Consider the following 8,393-nt stretch of genomic DNA (forward strand, 5'->3'; position numbering starts at 1 on the left):
ATGAGAAGACCCGATCAGACGCCCCAAGCATCATTGTTCTCATCTCCAGGAACCTGCATCCGTTTATACAATACGTTGCTTTCAAATACACCTGTCAGAAACTATCAGAACAAATTGATGCTACTTAGTATTCAGATGGTCACTTGCCCCACCAAAGGGGAACGCACACGACAGAGTAAAACAGCAAATACCTAGCAAAGGTAACGTCGTTTTAACACGTTTATTTAGCAGAATTCTATTATTGCACATGAACGACCTATAAAATTCTGAATAACCGTGGGTGAGATCAAGTTGGAAGTGACTTTATTTATATTCCAGAAATAGAGAATTCTATCGTGATTACAGATGCACTGCCTTTCCAGATATAATCATGAAACAAAACAAAAACAAACAAACAAACAAGCAAGCAAAACAGTTGGAAGAGGAAGGAAGGAAGTGGGGAAAGAAAAACGGGGCTTTCTTAAGTTCTTCACCATGACACATAGGCTATCAGATGACTTTCCCAGCTCTTTCTTCACCCTCTCACTGACGTTATACAGACATTGCATCCCATGCTTGCATTTTGAATACTGTATTCATCACATTGATGATCTGAAACATGAGAAGCACTTGATTATCTTTTGATTTAAAGGCTATATAGCTGCAAAACTTCGTGTTTAATTCTTGACAATTCTTCGGCATCTCAGGTTTCTTCTTTAAAACTCTGAAAAACAATAGTGAGGTTTATCAATTAATTTTATGTCGGCTGGCAATATAAACTTTCCATTTAAATCAACACCTAAGCACAGTAGCCTGTCTATCTTTGAATTTTTCCTTTGTTGTGGCAGATTTTTAATGCATTAGCTGATCCCATTGCTACAATTAAATAAAGGAGAAATCTCCACCAGCATGATCTCCCTTTTCCTTAGCAACAATGACAATGGGTACAGGACCCAGGGAATCCCCCTTGCCTTGTTTTAAGATTTCTCACTTGGAGTCATTTCAGTAGAAATGAACAGAATAAGGAAAGTTAGGTATGACCAGGTTCTTCTCTGAAGTGCATTTGGAGACAGGCCACATTATGTCACATGTCACAGTATGTCTCAACACAATGCCCATGTCTCTACAGAACAGCCTGTCCAGGCTTTAGGTTTTCAAATCGGAGTGAGTCAAAGGATGTTTGGAGCAACCGTCTGTGGACCCTCTACATGACAGACTGCAGAATGCCACAGCGCACTGTCCCAGTCTGCAGCGGGTAATGAGGAAGTTACAATTCCTTACTGGAACCACACTCAAAGCTACAGCTTTACTGCTCTGTGAATAAAGTTCTTACAAAGTTCTGCAAGCCAAGGGATCATACATTGAACAAAATCTAGCATCTCTGCCAAGATTAAGTAGTTCTTCACTTTCCCTACAGCTGAAGCAGTAGATTTTCCAGAATTTCTGCAGAAGCCTTACCGTCTTCCTGTCTCATTGGTCAGTGTTGAGTCAGATACCCCTCATTGTCCCAGCAACCACAGGGAAGGTAGATTGGCCATGATTTACCCAGTTCAGAGCACTCATTTGGGAACACATCAACCCCAACAAACAGTAAAAGTAGATACTGAAAGAAAACCATAACAGAAGACAAACACTGAGTCAGGACAAGAGCAAACAGAATCATTTGATCTTGAAAATCTATCATCTCTCTGAAGTCTTTTTGAAAGGTTTATAAATTATTCTATTTTTTGAGTCAACTTTCCTTTGCATCTTTGAACAATGCTCCATAAATATGAGTTAAATTTAACATTCTCTTACCAACTTCTAATCATTCTTTCACATCCTAGTTGCTAGGCAGCACTTCGAACTGCGGCCCTTTTCTGATTTCGCACTTTATGCCACAACCTGCTAGTCCATGTCTGATCTCCTTGAAGCCTTGCTCATTAATATTTAGAATAAAAGCATCACTAGTTAAGATAGCCCTTTTCCAGGCCCATGCTGTCCTTGATTAATCAGGAAGTGAAATGTAGTAAAGCTATTTGCCTTGGGTCAATGAATTGTAAATTTGAGAAATGTGTTTCCTCAAATGCTTCTTTTTCTGGTTTTCGTCCCCTTAGTTACTGGCAATGGTTGTAGGCAGAGATCACTCACAACTCTACCTGTAATGTTGTTGGTCATGAACAGAAATTCATAAACTGTATCGAGGGTTGCCTCACGAGTTCCATGAGTTAAGATTGTTCTTTTATCATTAAAGATCTCTTTGTGAACTTTCACACTTAAATCTTTTTTAAAAGACAATTTTTCTCTATATATTTTTTTGCATGTCTGTCCATGTGCATGTGAGGATGGGTACCTAAAAAGACCAAATGAGAATATTGTATTCCCATGAGCTGTAGGCACTGGCAGTTGTGAGCTTTCCAGTATGGAAACTGGAAACTTTAACTGATATCTTCACCTTGCCACTGTAGTACTTTAAAAGCACAGATCTTTACAAAAATGATGCAATTTCTTATAAGACAAATGACTAAAACAAGCACATGATTTCTTAAGCTCGGTTTCCACTGGTTATCAACAGCAGCATTGTCCTTTGTAGGTCCTCACAGAGTTTCATGGGGCAGTAAGATAGGAGTTATCCAGGGCTAGGGTCTCATTGGAGACTGCATTGTCCTGTAGACTCACATACCCATGGGGAGGAGAACTAGATCAGTGAGGCTGTAAGATTCACAGAGGCATCTTCTTCAATGGCAGGAAAAATTCACATTGTCACATAATCCCCACCCATAAAATTTGCCTTTTATATTAAACACAACTGCTAATGGGAAAGCCAACACACCTTGTCTATTCTCTTAACCACAATCAGTGAGATGAGGAGGGTGTGCACAACAGAGGAAGGGAATGTGGATTCTATAGCTTAGCACAAAAGGCAGCCCACATTTCCATTCTGTTTTCAGTCTTTATGTTAGACATTCGGGATATCTGCTCCTAGAGCACTGAGTTTAGAAGTCATATATGTAAAGAAATTAAGTAAAGACAATGTGTGTACATAACAACAACCAAGGTGCAAAAAAGCTCAGCAGAACATATTAAGTCATTATGGGAAAGAAAGGAAACAGATTATAAATTCTGGAATGACTATATGTTTAAAATTAGAAGCTTTAAAAACAAACAAAATTTAAGGGAATAGAAAAATAAAATTTAGGAAGTAGTCAACATCATGGGGATATACAGAAACAAATAAGATTTAAGGAAATTTTGGCAATTTCTCACATTATAATTTGCTTGAGGGCAGAAAATAAAAAAGGGAAAGTGGAAAAATCTTATGTGAAGAATACTAAATATCATGCTATAACTGTGAACTGAAGAAATTCGAGAGTTTTAGGGATAGGGATCACTAAAAAAAAAGATGTTCTGATAGAGCACAATATCCAGGTCATCCATGAAGGAAGAAGGAGTACCCAGAGCAGTATCAAATGGGGGGTGGGGAGGAGAATCATGATAAATTGAGGGTACAAATGGCAATTATCTGTATGACAACTAGAACTATTGGAAGAGTCAAGATAAGCTTTTCCTCTTAAAAGTAGGTCCTCAGTGTTTACAAGAAGTTAGAAGAAGAAAAGGAGACATTTACCAGATTAGGTTTGGGAAAGAATGATTCATTTCTATTAGGAAATATGACCTTGAGGTTCTGGTGAAATAAATAACAAACAATTCAGTGGATAGTCTTATTTATAAAAGAACATACACACACACACACACACACACACACACACACACACACACACACACACGCTGAGGCATAGGAGAATACTCACAGATCCAGATCTTAGAGTCAGGAGCTTGCAAATATAAGCTAACCACATCATCATGCCCAGGAAGGATCCATGAAATAGCAAGTATGATAAGGCAGTAATTGAATGAAATGAGAAAGAAGAAACCAGATGCTTCGAAGCTATTAAAAGGCAATGGTCTACTAACAAGGGAAAGTAAGACAGAACAGGGTTAGGAGAGGCACACAGGAATGTCTCTAGCTCTATTTAAGACTACAGTAGAGTAAGATGAAGACCAGAAGTTCTTGGTCATTAGGTATGGTAATTGGGTCATTGAGTACCTTTATTAAAGTAATTTAATAGAGCATGGGAGAAAGAGCACCACTTGAGTTTGTCTGAGCTATAACAGGAAGTGACAAAACAGAGATAAACCCCGACTCTTCCTCAAGAAACCCCCTCAAAGACTACAAAGTTTAAATTGTAGATGACGTAGCAATTTTAAGAAAAGTAAAAGATTTTCTTGGAATGCATACGTTTTATCCAATGAGTCTATAGAGAGAGACAGTAACATATTAAAATAATAGTTTATGTAAAAGATCAAAGGAGGAAAGAATGAGAACCAGAAACAAAGGCAACATGATGGTTTGATCTGGGACCACAAGAACATCTCTACCTAAGACCGAATGAAAGAATGTTAGTTACGAATCTGCTTGGATGGAATTCTACACGGATGACTAGATGTAGTTAATTTTAATTAAAATTAAAGGAATATCATGGGTAGCCTCAGACTAATACTTGACTAGATAGGTTCTAAAGTAAATCACAGAGAACTATAGAGAAAAATACGATGATTCACTAAAGACTCTGGTGTCCATCATAACTAACGTCTTATACCTGTGAACAAAACAAAAGCACACATGAAGTTGTTAAACCACAGCAGATCAGTTGGACTCCAGGTAGCTTTCGAGGCTACAAACTTGAAATGACTCCCGTTGCAAGGCGTATGTTTTTCTCCAATTGCACGCTGTCCTATTGACTTGGGAGTAAAGCTGGAGTTCACCTGACTGATGGTTTCAATTCCTATCAAAGACTGAAGTTGTTAGCAGCTTAGATGCTAGTATTTAAGATTCCAGTTTTGATGTTTAGATACAAAAAGCGTCAAGTTGAGCACTACCTCCTTTGAACAATCTTTTTATTTTTCTTTTTTTGGATTTTTTTATTTACATTTCTTTCAATTCTTTCTATTATATGTACCTGGGATCCATTTCATGCTCCAAACATACCATAAACATTCAGAAAGCCTGAATTTTCCTACAATCTCCCATATTGGTTTCTTCATAAATCTCTTCCTAGGCAATCTCCCTCTTACTTCCATTGGGAAACTCCAGGACTCAGTTTGGCAGAGACCAAAGAATTGTTGGAAGTCAAAGCCAGCTTGGTATACATAGCAAATCTAGAAAATCTTATCAGAAGATTTTATATTAAAATACAAACGATAAGTTAATTAACTTAAATAGTATCCACGTTTTAAAAGTAAGTGACACCATATTCAAAGATAATATTGAAATTTGGCTAATTCATAACTCACTTTTGAATTCTTGACATTGGTTAGGATTCTCTCTTCCCTTGATATCAGAGATGTAGGAGAGAATTTTTACACTAAGATTGGGAGAGTGTGGGTTTTTCCTTGTAGAAAAGCACTTTCAGCCTCCCTCTCATACCTATGTCTGACTCTCGCAAAGGCCTGAGTCTACCTTTGTACTGCCTCAGCGTCTTTTCTTTTTTTCTTTTTTTTTTATTAACTTGAGTGTTTCTTATATACATTTCGAGTGTTATTCCCTTTCCCGGTTTCCGGGCAAACATCCCCCTTCCCCCCTCCCCTTTCTTATAGGTGTTCCCCTCCCCATCCTCCCCCCATTGCCGCCCTTCCCCCAACAATCACGTTCACTGGGGGTTCAGTCTTAGCAGGACCCAGGACTTCCCCTTCCACTGGTGCTCTTACTAGGATATTCATTGCTACCTATGAGGTCAGAGTCCAGGGTCAGTCCATGTATAGTCTTTAGGTAGTGGCTTAGTCCCTGGAAGCTCTGGTTGCTTGGCATTGTTGTACATATCGGGTCTCTAGCCCCTTCAAGCTCTTCCAGTTCTCAGCGTCTTTTCTAATGCAATTTACAAGGAGAGAGGAACTGAGCTTGAGCTGTGTAAAGAGTTGCCCGAGGAGCCAGGTCCTCAACCACTTCAGAAAAGTTGCATAATTCCCATGAAAAATGAGTTCTTTCTGTTTTGATTAAGGAAAGGCCAGCTGAACCCACCTATAAGCATTTATATCAGCTTTATACGGAATGCCATGGTTCAAATTCATAGCGTTCATGTAGGAGTTCCTGTTTTCTTTTCAGCAGAGTAAGGCATTTTTCCACTTGTTTTCTTCCCATGCCCTGGATCTCCCTATAAAGGTTTCCTGAAAATCACCTTTATTTGTTCAGTTATTAGCCCGTGGTGTGCGTGTGTGTGTGTGTGTGTGTGTGTGTGTGTGTGTGTGTGTGTGTGTATGTGTGTGTGTGTGTGTGTTAGAACTCTTCAATATCTCCTCCAGAGGCCACCATTATCGATATCTGTCATGGTCATTCACTTATTCCAGTGTAGACTGCTCTATGAAAATAGGTGAACATTTATGTGATTGAGTGTCCATGTTCATGCACAGCACACACGATTATATTCTAATAAGAAATTAGAATCTATTTTTGAATGTCATACTGCATTGTAACCTTGGGAAATCTTACTTTCCATTTTTTTAAACTAGTTGATACTACAGGTTTTAAATAGCGTGGTCCTGGTTTTCTGTAACGTTGGAGGCTATTTCAGCTTCCCTTTTTCGAGTCCCTCTGGTTAAATGAAAATGACATCAATAGTTCTTTCGCTGAACTGCGTTCACAAATGAATTCACATACACAGGCAAAGCTTACAGTAGTGCCCTGCACTATTAGAAGTGCTCATTAGATATGAAATATTCTTATATTAAGTAATTTGCTACAATGTAATTGTATCTTTGGGGGATGGGTTCTTAAATTATAAATAAACCCGTAATATAGTTGTTCTTGGGATGTGACTTCTAAAAACCACTGCTAATATAGAAGGTAGAAAACCTTGAATACTGCTTAAACCTCAATTCTCCATTTTCCATCTACAATAGTTAACTGATCTTTGCTGTGTTTCGATTTCTTTAAAACTTAAGATAAATATATAATGGTGAGCCAAATGCATGTTTTTTTGTTTACTGACTCTTAGTTGCCTGAATTATGAAGCCATGATGATGTTTTATGTAAGTAAATATCGAACTTTTCTATTAAAAACCAACCCACTATTATGGGTTTTAATAACATAAAATTGCTTAGGTTTTCATAAAATGGAACTTGGAAACGTTACTTATTTACTCTAGTAGCACTTTTCTTGGTTTAATTAAGCATTACAATTACCATCTGTTTTCAGAGTTTGCAGTGATTCATAAATTAATAACATTAATGATAGCAGGAGAAAAGTAATAATGAAACATTCATATTTATTAGGGGCTATGCTAACGCAGTGCAAATGCAGCCTCTGTTATACTTTGAATGCTGTTTGTCCCAGCAACTTCCTTGCCATTGGGCTTTATTATACTAAAGCTTAAACTCTTCTGACTCCATTCATTTGTCTTCCGCTTTATCACACATTTTCCCTGATGGTCCTGATTCTATAAACAGCCTATGCGACTCCAGTAAACAGAGGTTTGGACTCTTCAGAAAGAAAATATATGTCTAAGGTGAAGTTTCAATCCGTCAAATTACCATTGGAAGCCATATTAGCCATTTTTCATCATTTAACACATATCATAATGTTATTTACATTAAACGCCCCTAATTTCATGCACATGTCTATGATATTCAGCAGGAAGAACATCCTAATCTGTCCTTCTTTCAATGAGCTCACAGCCTTTAGCACAGCTGATTCTGAGGAAAGAGAAACAAGGTCACCATGACAAGGCTTCCTGCCACCAAAGCATCCCTTTGTTCCTTTTGACAATAATGTATGCTTCTATGATGCAGCCAAGACCGAGGTGGAGTAAGACCAGAGGCTGGACTTTAACAGATCTGTTTTGTCTTTGGTTTTATTGGTTTTGCTGTTACTGTTGCTACTGCAGTTGCTGCTTATGTAGCAAGAGACTTTAAAATGGGTAGTTGAAAAGAGCAGAAATGTCTTCTTTTGCAGTTGTACCAAGTTGATATCAGAAATCACAGTTTTAGGAACCATGTTGCCTCTGACGTTGCTAGGAAAACCAGTGTTCATGTGTACACACACACACACAGACACACAGACACACAGACACACACACACACACACACTTTTTCTTACCTCCTAGTTCTAGTTCTGCTGGAGATGGAGGTCCTTGATTACAAATGCACCATCTTCATCTATGCTATTTATTTCCTGTGTCTGTTTATATCTTAAAATATTCCTAGTTACGTATCAAATTGGTCATAGTCCAAAATAACCTCATCACAACTAATGGCTTCTCTGGTTTCTCAGTAACGGAATGTTTGAAGGTCCCATGTGGGCACTAATTGGAGGAGAGTGACTTCTCAACTGGCAATAGAAATAAATCCAAATACAGAGTAATGGAAAATACCGAGACTG

The 8,393-nt window shown here is 38.1% G+C and overlaps 1 long non-coding RNA gene across 1 annotated transcript; it reads right to left on the reverse strand.

Moving 5' to 3' along the window:
* Positions 1-206: 206 nt before the first annotated feature.
* Positions 207-8,190, reverse strand: LOC103691735 (uncharacterized). The gene is made up of 3 exons (XR_015672694.1): positions 8,112-8,190; positions 1,438-1,582; positions 207-703 (listed from the first exon to the last, which is right to left on the reverse strand). It is a non-coding gene; the product is annotated as an uncharacterized LOC103691735 (long non-coding RNA).
* Positions 8,191-8,393: the final 203 nt, after the last annotated feature.

Source organism: Rattus norvegicus, chromosome 2 (assembly GCF_021556685.1).
Source record: "Rattus norvegicus strain SHRSP/BbbUtx chromosome 2, alternate assembly SHRSP_T2T, whole genome shotgun sequence".
Classification (NCBI taxonomy): domain Eukaryota; kingdom Metazoa; phylum Chordata; class Mammalia; order Rodentia; family Muridae; genus Rattus; species Rattus norvegicus.